Raw genomic sequence first — 18,735 nt, 5'->3', positions numbered from 1 at the left:
GCACATTATTTGATTGTAGCATGTTAAGGGCATTTTGCTTTCTGTACAGATTATCACCATGCAAGACTTTTCCAAAAAAAAATCTGTAGGTTCAAACTGAAGTCTAGCAGCAAAGAAGCTGAACAGAATGCAACAGCCAAGGCTTTTCCTCATCCTCGGCAGACTGTTGGGTTTCCTCTTAAGAATTCTACATTGCAGTCAACAAATTTTCCTACTCTCCAGATCCTTCATGACACCTGCTACAGTGACTCATTTAGCATTCCCCAGATTTTTCATAGCACTCAAAACCAGAACAGGTTAGAGAAAGTATCGTGCTTGTTTCTGTACCCTAAGATTCTGTCACCTGAAAATAAACATATTTTCCCCAGCCAATTGTGTCATTTCTGAAATGCTGAGAAGAGAAAATACAGAGATTCTAATAATCCTACTGTTCTGTTTACCAACCAGAGGAAAAAGAAGAGAAAAAAACCCCACCTCTTGATTTTGCAGAAATACAGGACATTAAAAATTTCTGTGGATCATATGCAGCATGAAGGAGTGGGAGTGGAGTGGTACTATCCTATGCATGGGTCAGTAATTAAATGACTGGCTGTAAACAGCATTTCTTGTTACATCTCCAACTAAATTTCACTCTTTCTGTGTAGTGCTTTTTATTTTGTTTTATTTATTTTTAATTCACAGCACATTTCTGCTCTGCCTCTGGTTCAAGGATACGATCACTGCAAGTATACTGTAGCACTCTAACTGTTGGTTAGCCAAGCTGATTTATAAAGCAGCTTTCCTTTTCCTTTCCCGCTGCTTGTAACGTAATATGAAAAGGAAATATAAAATGAAGTCATAAAATAATTGATTCACTGACATGTACTAGCAAATGAACTCACAGTTCAAAAAGACAGAGGAGCAGGGCAGATGATTGTCACATCTAACAGTGACAAATGCTATTTAACTGATATGAAATGAAGTTAATACTGAGTGTTACTTTCACAGCAGATGAGGAATATGAGAATGCCAAACAGTTGTCTTCTTCTGAATCTGTTAATCCATTTTGTGCTTCTCGAGTGACAGTTTTGAGCTAATGGGCAAAAGCTTATTTCACAGTGGTGGTGGTTTGGTTGGTTGGTTGGTTGGTTGGGTTGGTTTGCGTTGGTTTGGTTTGGTTTTTTGAACAAAGAAAGATTCCATTGTTCATCTTTTCTTAAGAGATTCAGCCCTCCAGATGGCTCCATCATACTTTCAGTACTTGAATAGTAGGAAGAAAATGGCTTTAGAATTTGCATGCCACAGAGGGTGCTGGATAGCTTTAAGATTTAGTCCATGGCTTTATATTTTATGGCATTGTCTGAGATTGTGGGCAGAGAATGGCATTTAAATCAAATGTTGAATAATTAACAAATTCACTGCAGAAATTAATCAGGCTACTGGCTTTTGGGACCAGCAACAAGTTCCACTGTGTCTTTCATCATGAGTCAAATGGTCATCTTCATTCCAAACCTGAATTATTTCAGAAATCTGAAGATACCAACCAGATGCTACTTTATCCTGTTTTCTAACAGTGACCTCCATTAATGTCACCTGTTATGTAGAAATGCTGAATAGCCTGGTCATTGATAATGTCACACTCCAGTGGTCTTGCCTGTCTCCTGCCCTGTCTTGAAAAGAACCTCAGCAATCATTTGTGTTTCACCCACCAAACAATACCCCACATTACACAAAGGGTGTATAATTCCCAGTTGCAGCTGCCCCTATCCAAATACCAAATTCATCAATAGAACTGCATGCTTGCTTTAAAAGCAGAAGTGTGAAATAGAACAAGCTAGAAATTAGCTAGAAACAGCTAATTTTTTTTTTCCCCTGTCTTGCAAATATGACCATGATGATCCTGAACAACGGTGCACAATTACTAGATAGCTCCTTGCAAAATACAGAGTGCAAACCTACTGCTTGCTTAAAATGAAACTGCATGTCATAGGGTGGAACAAATTGCCTTCTCTTGATACTTCTGAACTGATAGTGTTTCTACCAGTGTCCTCATTTTTAAGGTATTTAATCAAACAACAACATGGTGTTCCTTAAAATCACCACCTTGCAAAAAAATGATACTATACTTTGTTGCTCATTCTGGCCTATACCCAAATTAGAGCTGCCCACTCAAACTGGTAAATTAACGCAATACTGCAGACTGTTCCGTATGGGCATAGTATCTATTTGTACTGAACAGGCTGTAGGATCAGGACCCTTTCTGGGTTAGAAATCAACTATAAATCATTCAATATAGTCTTCCAATGCATTCATTTATTTATACCACAAATTCCTTCCTTCAAATGCAGTGGTTCCTAGATCCTCTTTGTCTAAATAACTGTTAATAGATAGGTCAGCATTCACTCCTTACTTTTATCTCCTTGAAAGGTATGCAGAAAGGTAACAAAACACTCACTAGTAATGCAATGGGATTATGGGGAAAAAATAATGCATTAATATAGCTAACATAAGCTGCAATTTATGATTTTTTTTCAAAAATAACAAAGTTTGAGAGAAATAACTGTTTAATAATGAGTATTCCAAAATATTTTTAAGTAATAAAAGACATCATTCTGACAATCAGAGTGAAGTAAAAAAATCTACATTTTTTTTCAGCACAGTACGATTTTCTCTTTTAGTTTTTGACCAAGTTGATATGCTTATAAAGGAGTCCATTTCAATTTAGGAATAAGGTTTGTGATCTGCTTTTATTCCCTATAACCATCACCGTAATGTTAATTGCACTTAGATTTTGGCATATACCAGGGTTTATGTCTCAGAAACTGAATCCTTTTAATAAAATAAAAGTGTTTGGGAAATTCAAATGCATTTAGAGAATTACTACAAATCTCTGTATGAAATCATAGTGGAATTTGAATGATATTTTACTTCTTATGCACTCTTCCTCTGGTCAAAACTCTGTTTCTGAAAAATTGCCCTTGAAAGCATCACTTAATGTCTCTGAGTTCTAATCTAGTCCCTGTTCTATTAAAATCTGGACAGAGTTTTTTCTTTTTTTATCCTAAGAAGCACTGGGTAATGTGATGCATCTGTAGAATTAGTGCAATCAAGATCCCAAATAATTTTCAATAATGTTAGTAGGAGTGCAGGTGCATATACATGTATATTTGGGACATATACACTCTGACATCATATTTGGCTATCACACTTTTTATTTCTTCCAGTTCCTAATGTTTTGAACTCCTACGAAGAATTTTTGCTAGGATGTCTTATGTTTTCAATGCAAAAGGTTTAGACCAATTTCAAAACTTTGCTAGGTCCTTAAGATGTAAAATGTCAATAGCCAGAGATAAGAGCTGGCATCTAGCCAACTTGCTCCACAAACAGCACAGATTAGATGCAGATCAATGTAAAATAAACGCCTCCTTGTCCTAATAAGTAGTCAGTGCCCTCCCTGTTCAAATACCAAGGCCCTATATTAGAGTCTTGATCCCACTTACTTCATTTTGGTCCTAATGAGAAAGTGAAATGTGTATGATACTACTTCAATCTCCATCACTATTTTTTTCCTTTGTGATATCTCAGGTCTAAGCCATGACAAGGAATTTGTGAAACAGTGTCACAAGGTTTCTTAAAACAGTATTCTTCAAAGGCTAGCCATCAGTTAATGTCTGGCAGCTCAATCAATATGAGATTGCATCAAGAACCTATTTCCTGCAGGAGGTCAGTAGAAATGTCTGGTCTGAATGGCTAACTAAAACCTTCTACTTATCTCATTATGTGCAGAAACCCACCAACTATGATTTTATATCTTCACTTAACTGGTGGAGTGATGATCAAAACTCTAATTGTACAGACTCAGAACGGCCAGCAGCACCTTATTTCTCTCTTACACATGCACACTTTTTTGTTTTTCCTTTCTGTCATAGAACAGATAGCATGGTGATTTTTAAAGCTAGCATTTCATCTTCAGGTGATCACTGTCATTTCACACAAGTGTCAGTCTAGTCAGGATTTAGCTAATGTAACAGGGGCCTGATCCAGCTCTCCATAAAAATCAATATGAGACTCACTGATCTCAGTGGAAGCTAGATCAAGCCTCAAATACACTGGGGGAGATATTTTCTGAATCACAAAGGACAGTGAGACATATAAGTTCTGATTCCCGTTCATTACCTTGAAAACCTCTTCTAATACTTCTTTCCAAATGTGAAATAAAAATATAGATCAGGCAAATGTAAAAAAACTGTTACATCCCTGGACATACAGAATTGCTGGGTTGGTTTTTATCTTGACCTGAAGTTGCTATAAAAGTACTTTGAAAATTTCTACTGTCCCATTTAAGCTAGATGGAACTCAGAGATTCATTTAATGGCTTCTGTAGAAAAGAAAAAATCAGAGATAAAGCAAAAAATATGTGAGAGGGGCATTTTTTAAAAAAGCTACTGAACCAATATAGTTTAGTTGCATACCATCTTTTCATAGCAGGTTCCCTCTAAATGGGCAATGGTTTTATTTAGCTATAGATTGAGTAGATTGAGTTATTGAGAAAGGAGAGTGGAAAATAAATATTTCTAGTTATCATGACAGCACTTCCCCCCATTTTTTATGTTTTCCATACTTCTAATTACTGTTTGGCTTTATAGTAAGTGTACAAATGTATCTTTGCCCTCAAGAGATTGTGACACTGTAGCTTAATTATAAAAAGCGAGCTCCTTTTTTGCTTAATAGCTAAAGGTCCAGGTCTTTGGCTTGGAAGGTCATTTGTCTACAGTAAAAGAAGAGTGGATAGTCGTAGTTTTTTTAATTATGTTTACTGATTCATCTTGCCTCTGCCCAAATATTTGTTATAAAGGAAACATGTATTCATTATACCATCAAGGGCCTTCATTTTGAACTGCACAATTATTAGTCTGCAGAAAGTAAGCTACCACAGATTTTTGTTCTTCAATTACATGCTTAGGGAAAAAATCTGTCAGATCAAAAATAATTATTCTGTGGCTCCATAGTGATCTCCTACTGATTTTCTGTTTGTTGGAGAAATATACATGTTTAAAAAGTTCAGAAATTTGGCTGTTGTGTATTTGTAATGACTTTTACAAACGTCAGAAGTTCCGGTGGATTTAGATAGCCAGAAATGATCCAGTAGTACTGTAATGCTTATGAAGCAATAGGGCTGGCCATTGGACATTGATTCTAGAGGTAAAAGTGGAATAGCAAGTAAAAAACATAACTATTATCTCTAGTAGGATTTAGGTACTTAATCTTTAGTAGGATTCATCTCACTGAACTTTAGACATTTACCATATAGCTGCATCTGAATTACTTTATAGTCTCTACAGATAAATAGTTGGTTCTCAGTGTAAGTAATCTTGTACTCTTGTGGGCGTCTAAACCAGGTCAAAAGAACTGTGCTTTACAAGTGTTTATTTCTCTTGGGTAACCATAACGGTAGTTTAGATACTAGCTTATATGTAAGTGTTTTCTTACAAATACCTAGGGATATGAAAGAAGGATCTCAACCATGACCCTCGGGGTGAAACTTAAAAGATGGACTCTTGGCCAGTCAGATATTTTAGGCTCTTCCAAGTTCCTGCTCAAAGACAGAGGGAATGGCAGGGATCTGTTCTAAACTGACCATTGGAGGAGCAATTTTGGGTGCTGTTATGCAGCAATAGGACCACTGTTGCCTTGTAATACTGTTTTGATTGGGGACATTTTCCTGCAGCTAGATAACAGCAGTCTTTCTACCTAAGAACTAAGTGTTCTCTGCCCTCTCTCCTCAGAGGTTCAAGATCTGGAATAGCTTTAGAATGGCTTAAGTTTTTATACTTATGTGTGCACTGACACAACACAAGTTGTCTTCTTCAAAAAACAGGTAGAATGGGATAATGAATTTCTCTACACAGCGGTCCCCCAGGATATTTATATACTCTCTAGTGATAATGTACATTCATGTGTAATATTCAAATGGAACATTCTCAAGCCTTTTCATTAATTAAATATTTCTGTCATGGTATCAAACATTTTGATAGATAATCTTGAAAAAACATGACATAATCAAAACTATCTATATTAACATTGCAATCTCAAGTTCTTTATTAGAATGAATTGTACACAGCAGAATATTGCTGAGGCTTCTCTGAATTGTCAAACCACTCATCTTACTTTCAAAAACGTAACTTCAAAGAAAACTCCAATGAAAGTTTCTCTGTCCCTACTGTTTTCATTCATTATTCAGAAATGATGCCCAAAAGCTTCACAAACAGAGAAAGTGGTGTTTTCCCATTGATATCTATGGCAATAGCATTTTACTTAATATATCATATATCTTCATTTCAATAGCATATTAAGCACATATGTCTTCTTTTAACAAGAAAAGGAAGTGCCATTGGTCCTGCGGGGTTTTTTTTCTTATTTTTTTTTCCTTTAATTTACTCATATACTTCCCACTTAAGAAACGAAACACTTAAAAGCAATGGAACTATTTATTTCCACTTTCTTTATCTGATAATCTTCTCTGTCATAATGCATGAGGAACATATACCTAAACATTGTTCTCTTATAAGCATTTAATAAAAATACCTGAGACTTTGTTGAAATAAAATGGTTTTGGAGGAAGACTTACTTTGGTACTTCATAGATATTAGTAAAAAAAAAAGATTCTTAGTCTAAGTCAAAGATTATTTTTTTTTATTTTCCTGGTGAGTATTTATTGTTACTGTCCTAATATCTAGGTGTCCTGTTGTACTATCATAGTGCGTGTCTAACTGTGTCAAAAAGCTTGGAACATAACACTAAAAATAAACATGACAATACAGGGCATACATAAACAGACAACTGAGGAATATGTAAGTTTTAAATAACTTGCCCAGGACCTGGGAGCCAAGCACAAATCTCCGAAGTGCTAGTATACTGTATTAACTTCCTTTCTTCAAAAAATCCCAAACAACTCAACAAACAAACAAACAAACAAACAAGCCCCCAAACAATACACATTTACATTATATCTGATCATTTAACTGATTAGGGCATGGGCTTATAATTAGCAAAAAAAGAGCACTGTTTGACAACTGTCCATTCTTTTTTAACAGTGAAATTTTGATCCAAATTGTAATGCTTAAATGATAAAATGAAGCCTTCAGGTAGATAGTCCTGAGCATGAGTCAGGGCATAGAATTCTCTCAGTACCAGCAATCTTTTGTTAGGCAGTCATGCCATCATCAGTTTCCCTTAGTAGCAGGAACCCCCAAAATAAAGACCAAGATCATAGCAGATGCCATGAAAGTAAAAGAATAGGACAACACTTGGGGGTTATAAGCACAGAGTGTTTGTACAAATGCTTAAGTACAGGTTACTAAAGCAATGCAGCACTAAGAGCTGACTTGGACTGCCTTTAGCAAATAACAGAGTGTAAATCTATCATGTAAAAAGCCTGTACATGGTGAAAAACAAAGGACATAGTAGCAAGGTAAGAAAGCAAGCTATATTCCCTATAAGAATGGGAACAAAAAGAGGAATTGCTCCCCTATTGACACCCTGACCCCTCTGCAGACCTGCTGCCTGCCCAACTCCACAGCCTACCTGCCTGGAGCAAGACCTCCTTCCCCTTCAGTGGAGAAAGTGGACTGCTTGGTGTTGGTTTGCTGTATACCAAGTGTAGCTATGGAAAGTTAGCAATTCCTGCTTCAGACCAGCTGTGTTGGCTAGTAAATTAGTGGGGTAAAGTGAATCCTTCACTTCATGGCAGGTAGGAATAAGGAAAGGAAAAGCCATTGTAGGTCCAAAGGACTCTTCCTACCATGAATTCTGAAGAACTACCATGAATTCTAAGAACCGTCATCTTCATTCCTGCAAAACACACGAGCAGCCATCTGCCAAATTGGGCAAAAAGTTTTCCTGCAATGCCTGATTCATAGTCCTGTAGCCCAGTCCATGGGAGTTTAGGTCAGGAAAATGAAAGCAATCACAAACAAAAAAGAACTAATAGCAACAGTAGCATAAGGTCGTGTTTTCATTCACCCAGCTTTTCTTCTTATCAGTATTAATATTATGCATTCAATAAAGTGACATCATTCTGCTTCACTAATGAAGCCATGACTGTGTGAACTCTGTTATATAGGAATAACAATAATTCTGAGTAACATTTCTCAGGCAGTTCTTTTATTCAGTATTTTAAAGGAAAAGCTCTCTGATTATGGTGCAGATGTAACAAAAAGCATTTGATTTTAGTCTCCGTCACCCCTCAATTAACAGAATATGCAGCAGACAGGGAATAATTGCACTTACTACTTTACTTCTCTGTTTTACGTTAATGCCATTGTAATTATTCTATTACTGGGATATATGGCTTTTTTAAATATGAAAAATATACAATATTCAAGCATAGAGACTCTTTATTGCTGAGAGAAAGATATTGTGGAGCAACAGAACTTTAATATGCCTTTGTGAGTTTATTTTGTATGTTTCAGAAAAGCCTTCAAAACCACTCCAAAATTCAGCAAATGTGAGTTTATAATCCTGCATCTGTAAACTACTAGCTTGCTCTTTGAAAAGACTATTGCCTGCCTGGGCTCTGTGCTTTATGAAATTAAAGGAAAGCTTTTTTTTTTTAATCAAAATCCGGAAGCGAGAAAGGATCAAATCCCAACTGAGCAAATACGGATTTTGCACTGTACTAAATAGATCTGGTCTGCCTTTCAGGAGAGAGATCTTCTGGATAACTAGCATAGAATTGCAGCTTCTGAATAAAGCCACAATTTTCGTAGTAAGACCTGTTAGTGAGTAACAGATGTACCCATGATGACTTTTGAACACCGGTTCTCCCCTTAGATTTGTGGATGGTTTGGGGTTTTTTTGGAAAACAGTATCAACAATAGGCAGCTGCCAGTCCTGACTTAACTATCACTGCTTTACCACAATTATATTAGCATTTAATTCAATGTATCAGTACAGTAACAAGTTCGCAATAAAAATATCTTCCAATACATACTGTAGACAACAGCTCTGAGGACATTTTTTCTTTTCCATACTAGAGGTTTATACAATTATCAGCTTAAGGTTTAATTGGATTTAACTAATTGGTAAACAGGATTTTTGTTCATTAGTTTTATACATCTATCAGTTCCTCATTTAATGTTTAATTTAAATTCAACATAAGCAACTGGATGGCTGAGATTTGTAAAAAAAAAAAATCAGTGAAAAAACTTGACAAATTACAGCAATTTCTTCACTTAGGTATTTTTAGAGATGCCTATTATTAAATCTGATTACTTTTGCATACATATATAATCATATTATATATAATACACATTTCTAAGAGATCATCCTATGGATTTTTGTATTTAACATGAAAAGAAATGCAAGAGCCCTTTAATTTAATATTTATCAAGTCTTACATATACTCCATACAAATCTGAGAAAAGAAACATAAAAATTTGAAAAATAGTATTTATATTAAAGAAAATGAAGGCATAAGAAACAAATAATTGTATTGCTATAAACTAGTCCCATGGTTTTACAAAAGAATATGGAAGACTGTTTAAATACTACAGTGACTCAGAAGAATAATTATGACTATGAATAAATGATCATTCACAAAGTATCAGTTAATTTTCTAGAACAGAAGTATTGCTATTAGAGATATGGGGTATTGAACCATAAACTGAGCCCACACATTTCCATAAAACCTACAGATAATGCAACACCATTTTGGTATTATTTTAGAGGGGTTTTCAAGTTTGTCTTTGCTGTATTTATAACCAGGAGCACTGGGAAATAAAAGACACTATGAAAGCATAGGTGGCACAAGTCTCTTTTATACAGTCTAAAACCTTCCTACTTAGTGCCGCAAGAATCGGTCTGTAAACTCAGATGTTCTGATTGTACCTCTGTCTGTGTTTTTTGTTAAAGTGCACATGCATTAGCAGAAAAGATGTTTTGCTGTAATGGATTATCAGCAACATAAACTGTCTAACCATTCCCACTCATCATTTTTCTGAAATGAAACAGTTCAAAGAAATATTCCCTTTCCAATAAATCTGTCTGTCTATGAGTTAACATACTAAGAGGAGATACTAATTCCTGTATACCATATATATATATATATGTATATCTATGAAAAGAAACCTCACAGCAGTGACAATAGTGCTGGTGGTAATGGCAAAATATAAACAGACACATGAAAATTATGAAAAAATAAATAAGAAAAGTGTACAATTGGAAAATAAGAAACTATTTAGGCATAAAGTAGCAAAAGTAAAGATAGGAGAGATAAAACACATGTAAATAAGGGATATTAGAGACAATCAAGAAAAACACAGAAAAAAAAGAAACCCTCAAAAAACCCTGAAAACTATATTTTCTTAAAACCCTCTAATACTTTGGTGTCCTATAAATATGAACAGAGTTTTCATCTCACAGATGTCCAATTTTTTACTGTTTAATCATCTGTTCTCCACAATTGTCTCCTGCAAGTGCACTGGTAGGAAGGGAAGCAAGTGTTTGACTACCTTCCTTTATCTCTTGTCTTTGCACAGTGATTTGGCTATATGTTACTTGTGAGTCAAAAAGCTTTGAAATGCTTTTTCATAGCAATGAGATATCTTTTATACATCTGCTCAATTAATTTACTGGGATATCAAGGGTGTGGGATAAATGCCAGCATGGGCAAACCTCAGATTTTCCATCTCCTTTCTCTTATGTTCTTATAACTTCTCCTTTAGTTAATTGTTTCTAATCCTGAAGTACACAGAAATCAATTCTCAGTGTTTTCTGATGGACTTCCTGGTTAAAGACCAATTAATCCCTATAAAATTCTTACGATTAATTAGGAACCTATTCACTAGGCTTTTGCTGATGAAGTCTTAGATTCTGCTCAAAACCAGCTGTCTTCAGCTTCACTCAACTCTTTTAAAGAGATTTCCAGTTGCATATGGGTTTAGCATTTCTATAACTTCTGTTTTTAAGTGACAGTCTTCTCCACAGGGCAGCCCTCACAGGCAAGATATTTTACTATGGTCAAGACAGTGATAACGTTCATCTTTATCACCTGAAGATTAAGCAAATAAAAATTCCATGAGCTCATGCCATGTTCTCTTCTTGTGCAAGTCCATTGACAGTCATTTTGCTGCCCAGGTATCTCTGCTAGAGTAACTACTAGAACTACGGTTTAAATAGGAAGAGATGCATTCTGCTTAACTCTTACACTAGCTTAAGTCCCAAGTAATTCCACTGAAGTCAGTGGATTTGCTCTGAATTTAGTCCAGTCTAGCTGAAAGCAGAATTTGGCCCTTTGATTCCTGCTGTCATTACTCAATTGTTGGGAGATTTACTATATGGGGTATGCTCTGTGCAGCTAACACACTGCGGCATACTTGTTGATCCACTTACCAGCAGAGTAAGAGCTTTATATTTGACATAGCTGAAACTTCTGAGTAAAAATAGATTGTAGAAAATTCCCAGCTGAGCTCTAATATCAATTTTCATAAAGCAAAAATACAGCTTTCCACCAAGCTAGGTGATTTGAAATAGAGGTAGTTTTGTGCACAATGTTTTGTAATGTACTGAATACTCTGTCGGCAACACTCTAAATGGATCACATGAAGATTTGATAGCAAACCTAAAAATTACTTTTGCTAAATGAGAAAGCAGGGGGGAAATCCAAACACCGTTGGATACTACACAGCAGCAATATTCATCAGAATTCTCAGCAAACAGCCATTCTCAGTGACTTCCACACAGGTTTTCATAACACAAGAATTTGAGGGGGGATGAGAGAAGAAAGCACTTACCTAACTTATTACAAAAATATTTTAAATTGTCAAATTATTTGACAGGCTTTATGAATGAGAAAATAATGAGACAAATGGGAAACTTATATGAAAAATAGAGTAAGATAGTATGAAATATTATTATAACAACAGAAAAATCTTGATGACCACAACAATAACAACAAAAAAATTAGTGAGAATCTATACAGAAAAGGAAAGAAATTAGCGTAGTCCGGGATTAAATTTTCTCCAGTCTACAGTTTTCACCAAGATTACATATGTATGCCAGTCTTACTTCAAATATAGACAATGGGGATTTATTTCAATTACATTATTTTCCTTTTACAATATGGAAACATTTTAATCAGCGAGAAGGAAAATTACATTAAAAATATTAAATATGCTCTTGACATTTCTTAACAAAAGACACAGAAATTCACACATGATTCAGAGACAACCAGGAAATGCTTAGTATTATATTAAAGATAGAAACATGCATATATCACATTTACTTCTTCCTAACCTGTAGTTTGGATGTGAATCTTAACAGAAAGAAGAGAGACAGAAATTCTCTTGTGAACTGCAAAATTTTGGAAGTTAAGTGTGTGTGTGTATACTTATTCATATACATATATATTTATATGTAGTCACAATGTCCATCTTCTATTTTTTATTTATTATTATGCAAAATCACCACTTTGCTCCTTCAGCAATATTTGGTCTTTAAAACCCTAACTGTTCTGAAGCTGTTTCATGTTTGTTTTCAAAGACTTCTTGTAAAATATTGGTTGGTTGTGGGGGTTTTCTGACAGAAAAAATAAGAAACCACCTTTCCATTTGGGTTAGAACTGAGATGAAATGAGGAATGGCTGCCACCAAGCAGAAAATTTTCTCACTTTATGTGTGCCAGTTAATTACGACACTTCAGAGGCGCTTCTGAAAGGATAAGGCAAGCTGCATAAATTTAGCTGTAATCCAGGCAGGCAAAACTAATTTGCAGGGGATGGCCTTATCTAGCTGCTGCAGCTTTCTCAGAAAATTAACCTTGGATATTTGGGCCCAATTCAGAAAGTGTTTGATTTTTTTTTCCTTTCCTGCTCAGCATAAGAGAATTTTAAATTCAATACAATACCTGACTTTTAAGAGGCACTATGAATGCTGTAGGCAGTTCAGAGTTATTACTGACAAGCAAAAATATATATTTATATACATACATATATGATTGCCCTTCATCCCCATTATCCTGCATTTTTGCATGTGCATCAGAGGGTTTATCACCATATGTATGGGGTGGGGGTAGGTGTCTTTGGATTAACAGAAGATGCAGCTCATTTTAATGTACTTAGAAAAATTCATCAAAGTTCATTGCAGAATAAGTCATGCATACTGACTTGTTCATTCCAGTGGAAATGAAGAAATCCCCATAAAAATAGAAGTTTAATGAAGTGTTGGAGTGAAGTCCTGCCTGTCATTCCAATTACCACTGATTTAGAATATTCCTTGATACACCACTACTATTAATTGCTCTTACTCAGCACAATTAAAAGTTTACCTTAGATTTCACCAGCTTCACCAGTTCATGGGTGAAAGATCTAATTAACAAATGTTGCCAAATCCACCTTAAAAGCTTCAGGCATAATATTAAGTATAAGAAGTGTTACTGGCTTCTTAACATTTTGCAGCCTACTTAGTTATGACTGCCTTTTATTTTACCCAATAGCTTTAATGAATTCACAGTATGACCCTCCCTTTGCCCAGCCACTAACCACTGTAGAAAACCAGGAAAGCACAACCCATTTAAATTTTTTTCTTCCATAATTTAACAGATTTGAAATCACTGGATGCTTTGGGGATAAGACAATTCTTAATATTTTTTTGGTCAAATCTGACCACATAAATATAGGACTAAGATTGTTTGGGGGGAAAAAGTATTTTAATATTTTTAGGTGGATTAATCTCATTTTTTCCTGTTTGCAGAGAAGTAGATATCTCCTTTACAGCTACTCTTTCCAGCCTAAGCTTGATGACTATAACAGGACTACAGAAAAGTAATAAATACCTTTTAGGTAATTTCACTGACTCCTGTCTTCACTGACAAGTCTCCTGCATTTAAGACAGCCACATTCATACTAAACTAACGTAACCTGTAGTTAAAGCCCATTAACTCTTTTAATGTTCAGCAGTATGTTAATCATTACAATCTTTTACATGCATGCTCAGTTGTCATTCTATTTTGAATAGGCCCTTGAAAATACAGCTAGTTTTCAAAAGGATCTGTACATCTTATGCACATAATTCTGAATATTCTGATCTGATGTAAAAAACTGCATGGCAATGCAATCTTCATTCTTGCTCTGAATTTTGCCAGGTTTTAACAACCAAGGGCTATTTACGATCAATGAAACACAGGCTAATTTAGCACTGCCCTTCTTCCCAGCCAGCTTCAGTATGCCCCAAGATACCTTTTATTCTTGCATTATGTCAGTATAATTTTATGTTAGTGTCAGGATAATGAATAGCTGTCACTTGATCCTGATTTTGGCCTTCAAAGCAATAGTAAGATTGCATGTAAATATAAATGCCAACATAACCATTCTATAATAAAAGATCTGTCTCTTCATTATTGTAATCATCACTGTCATCATTTATTTATTACTGCTTAATTTTTACCACTGAAAAAATTTACAATGTGCTAGCTACTATCCATTCATGTAGGAAAGTCCAACTCTTGCCCAGTAAAGTTTGTATTCAAAGAGATATACAGTAGATGAAAGACAGGAAGGTGACACTTAAACATACAGTTAAATACAGACCTCTTAGGGAGTAGAATAGATGTTCACGTTTAGAAGTTCATCCTTCATACAAGTAAATATGAAAAGTAGTAAAACTGGTACAAAAAAATAGTCCATACAATTATCAACAGAGAGCATAAAATGAAAATTGACCATAGCATCTGACCAGTAAAGCACAGCAAACTTCCTACTTTGAAGGCAGTTTTTGCAATTATATTTTAAATTTCTCAATATGTAATATTGTTAAGGCAGAGTTTAAATTGCTTTCATTTCTAAAAGTATTCTTCCTCTCTGAAGTTTTATGTAATGTTAATCAATATATCTCTTGAATGTACAGATTTTTCACTCAAGGAAAATAGCACACAGAGCCAAGCTGCAAGAGTTAGAAAGATCTTGATCTTCAGAATTTTCTTGCTTCAGTCTTTATCAGATGCTCACAGAGTTACTGACTCAGTAGATGCCTTAATTTGCCGGGGTTTTATTATGTTAGAGGCAACAACGTAGAGCCAGATATTGAGTTGAAGTGGGAATATTGCTATCCAGCAGGATGTGGTAACTGTTCATCACACATCCTTGAAAACTTCAACAGCAAAACATCAGTGTTAGCAACTACTCATATTTTACCCCTTCCCTATGTAAAGAGTAGTCAGGGCTTGTGAAATATTTTTTACTATATAGTCTGGTAACTATTATGGATAGGTGTAATAGGTGGATATTTCCAGATTTCTAGAATTTCATTGAAGCTAAAATAAGGACCTACACAAATGTCCATATTCAACACTAATTTACATGATTTTCCTTTCTGTAAAAATTCCTACTCTTTGCATGTACAATATGATCTTGAAAAATTTTTCTGTGTTGTTGAACATTACACATAAAATTGAGTTCAATAATACCAGGCATCTTCTAAGCTACATATGTAGACTTACGTGACAATCAACGGAAAGAAAGAAGCATCTCCGCTGGTATGTGTTCACCGAGACATATATCTTATAGTAGGTTTATGGCATGATTCGTCTTTTCTTTCACCACTAAGAAAAATTTGCAATTATACATTTATCATATAAACAACTGAAGTTTAGCAGATTAAATCATAGCCTAAATACTCTATCTTTGTAGTTTGTTATGTGTTGATACCCGAAGTGTTACTTATTTTTCTGTTAGCCTAGTCATGACTAGAACTACTAAAACCACTTGGAATGGTCAATACTTATGAATCTGAAACCCAGATGAAATAATTCCACAATATATAGTGAAGATTTACCCAGTCTAGCATGATCACAACTAATTATGGGGCTTCATTACTGGAGTCTTCAATAATCATGTTGGTGTTTTTATTCCTTATTGTGACTTCTCAACATGAAATGCATGACAATACCATAAAAGATCTAGTGTGATTGGACTGGTGTCACTACAACAAATAGGTTCAACTGATCTGATAGGCACTACATGTTAGAATTTGGAGCCACCAACATAGCATTTATCATTTTCTGAGAAAGGAGATTAACTAAAAAAATGCATGTGTACGAACCCCGAAAAACATGGGGACATGTCATTTGGCAAATTCAAAAATACAGCTGGAAATCACTGGGAAGTGCATCTAACGTAAGGAAAATTTATCTTAATGATGACTGCCCACAGAGAACATTAGGTTTGAAATATTTCCATTTTGTTGGTATTTCCATTTTCTTGAAGAGGTAGAAAGTCTCTATTGATGATTAACATCAAAATAGATTGCATTGTTTACACATACACTCAAAAATCTAGATGAAATGGTAATCTGTATGAAATGGCTTTGATTTAATACATTCAGGGGATTTCCAATGGTCTAAAGGGCAGAACTGGATTTAAAAAAAACTAACAGTCAGCAAAGAGGAACATCAGGAACGTAACAATGGAAAATGATTTACTGTAGGCAGACAAGTTTGTACAAAGAGACCTCAGGGAGAGGAGAAGTTGTCCTATGATATAGGTCTGTGAAGATACCACTCACTACTTCAGGTCAGGGCAGACATCTTGAACATAAGATGCTGCCCAAACGGTCAGAGTTAGAAAAAGCAAAGTCAAAAAGGACACTGTGGTCAACTGGGTTAGAATAAACTGAGTGGTAATTCAGGGTATAGATGGAAAGCAGTCTATCAGGCTTGGCAACAAAAGTAGATGACATTTGGTGTAAGAGATCATTACAAATAATTCTAGATGCTTTTCAAGGAAGAAGCCAGATTATAGGAACAAACATTATAAAAGAGTGCAGAAATTAAGCACTGGTTCTTGGAAAAATCAGGAACCTGCAGCTGCAGCTTGTGCAAATTATTTTTATTGTACTGTTCTTATATACTTATTTTTTTCATATCAGGTATGCAATTCCTTCCAAAGTCCCTCTCTGTGCATCTTTGTCACGTGGACTTCCCACGAGGCAAACAGGGTATGAATGTGTGCCTGGCATATATTTAACCAATAAGCCAACAAATAACAATTGATTTTATTCTTCATCTCTAATGTTTTGGGTTTTTTTCTAATGGCACAAAGAAGCAAACTGAATAAAGCATCTAGGTGTTCTTCTTCATTCTAATTTTCCTTCTTCCTTCATTTCTTTTTCAGGATTGCAATATTGAGAACTGCCAATAGTGTATTCATTCCCTGAATAAATGACCGATCAGTATTTATCAGAAAGAATGTGAAAAAACCCAAGCTTTCCTTTTTCATTCCAATAATTACAAATTCAGCCATCATTTCCAGTTATATTTTCCTTTCAGATTAGGTCTATTCTATTTCCAGCAAATCCTTTACACACATGTTTAGCATTCACTCTTTTCTATCATTCAAATAGACTAGTGTGTGGTTAAGGCAGTTTTGCTAATGAGATGTCAAAACACCAAGTGGTTATTTTTTAATTTAGCCCAAGGTAGAATGCTGTAGTTTAGAGCCAGTGATCCATTGCTAAATTCAATTTCCCAACTGTTTAATTAATTTATGTATACAATTTAATGATATTTGATATGCACATTCAAGATATAGCATGCTTATCCATTTATAAATAAAATCCTGAATAGGTTACTAAAAATTACTAAAAACATTTTTTTCTTTTATGGAAGTATTCCATCAACTATTTTTTAGATTCAATTTTTCATTTCATCCATTATACTGAGTTTCCCAGAAGATCTAAAAAACTTTACTACCATTTCTAAGAAAAATTGAAAAAGGTAACAACTTTTTTAAATCTCTTTTTTTGTTTTTAGTTTGGGTTGAAATAAGACATGTTGTAGTCATTAGAAAGTGTCATCAGGATACTGGAAAATCAACAGAAAGCAACCTGTGTGTTCATTATATTAGGCATATAAGGCATTCTAAGAATAACTGTGCTATGTATTACAGTCTCATGAAAAGCTTTGGTTCTGGGCTCTAGGACAATGAAGGCAAGTCATGTTTTTGTATTGGACTAACCACAAACAAAATAATGAATAATGGGAGGAAATTCCACGCCAATCCATATGCTAGAAAATAAAATCACATGCAGTTATAAAAGTAACAAAAGGATCAGAGAAGAGCTGGTTTTATGGGTAAAGTATTTGTTATGTCCTAGGAGTGCAACCTTTACCATGAAATATAGGTTGTTTTAATAAAGGCTCTCCCTAAACACATGACTCCAGTGTTGTGCATGCATCTTATACTAGACAGTTTGTACTACAGAACTTACTTTTTGGGTAGATCCAGAGCCCAGAGGAAGAAGCAAACAAATCATAAATGTCACCTTCTGACTATAGTGGAAGAGAAGATTAAGTTCTCAAGTGGGTTGCAATCTAACATTTTACCTACAAGGTCCTGCCTTCCCTTTTCCAGAAAAGGAAGCCAAAACTGCCAGGGAACAACCTGGAAGTATGATTTCTACAGACTCCCTGGATATAAAATTAATAATTAGAACTATTCAAAGAAGGAAATGCTGACTGAATTTGTCTGTTTTGGCTGAGTTCCACACAACAATTTGGCTACTGTTGTTGCACACAGCAACAAAGTCAAATCTCAAATATCGAGCTGGAGCAGCACAGCCTATTTGGTGCTAACCCAGGACCTTACACCACTTTAACAGGCATCAGGAAGGGCACATTCCAATCACATGCCCTTTTGTGAGTTATATCTAAGCGACTTTACAAGTCACAGAGACTTGGTCAAGTTTTACCCTAAAAACATTGGCT

Source organism: Falco peregrinus, chromosome 5 (assembly GCF_023634155.1).
Source record: "Falco peregrinus isolate bFalPer1 chromosome 5, bFalPer1.pri, whole genome shotgun sequence".
Taxonomy (NCBI): domain Eukaryota; kingdom Metazoa; phylum Chordata; class Aves; order Falconiformes; family Falconidae; genus Falco; species Falco peregrinus.
Note: the sequence above shows the minus strand (reverse complement) of the source record.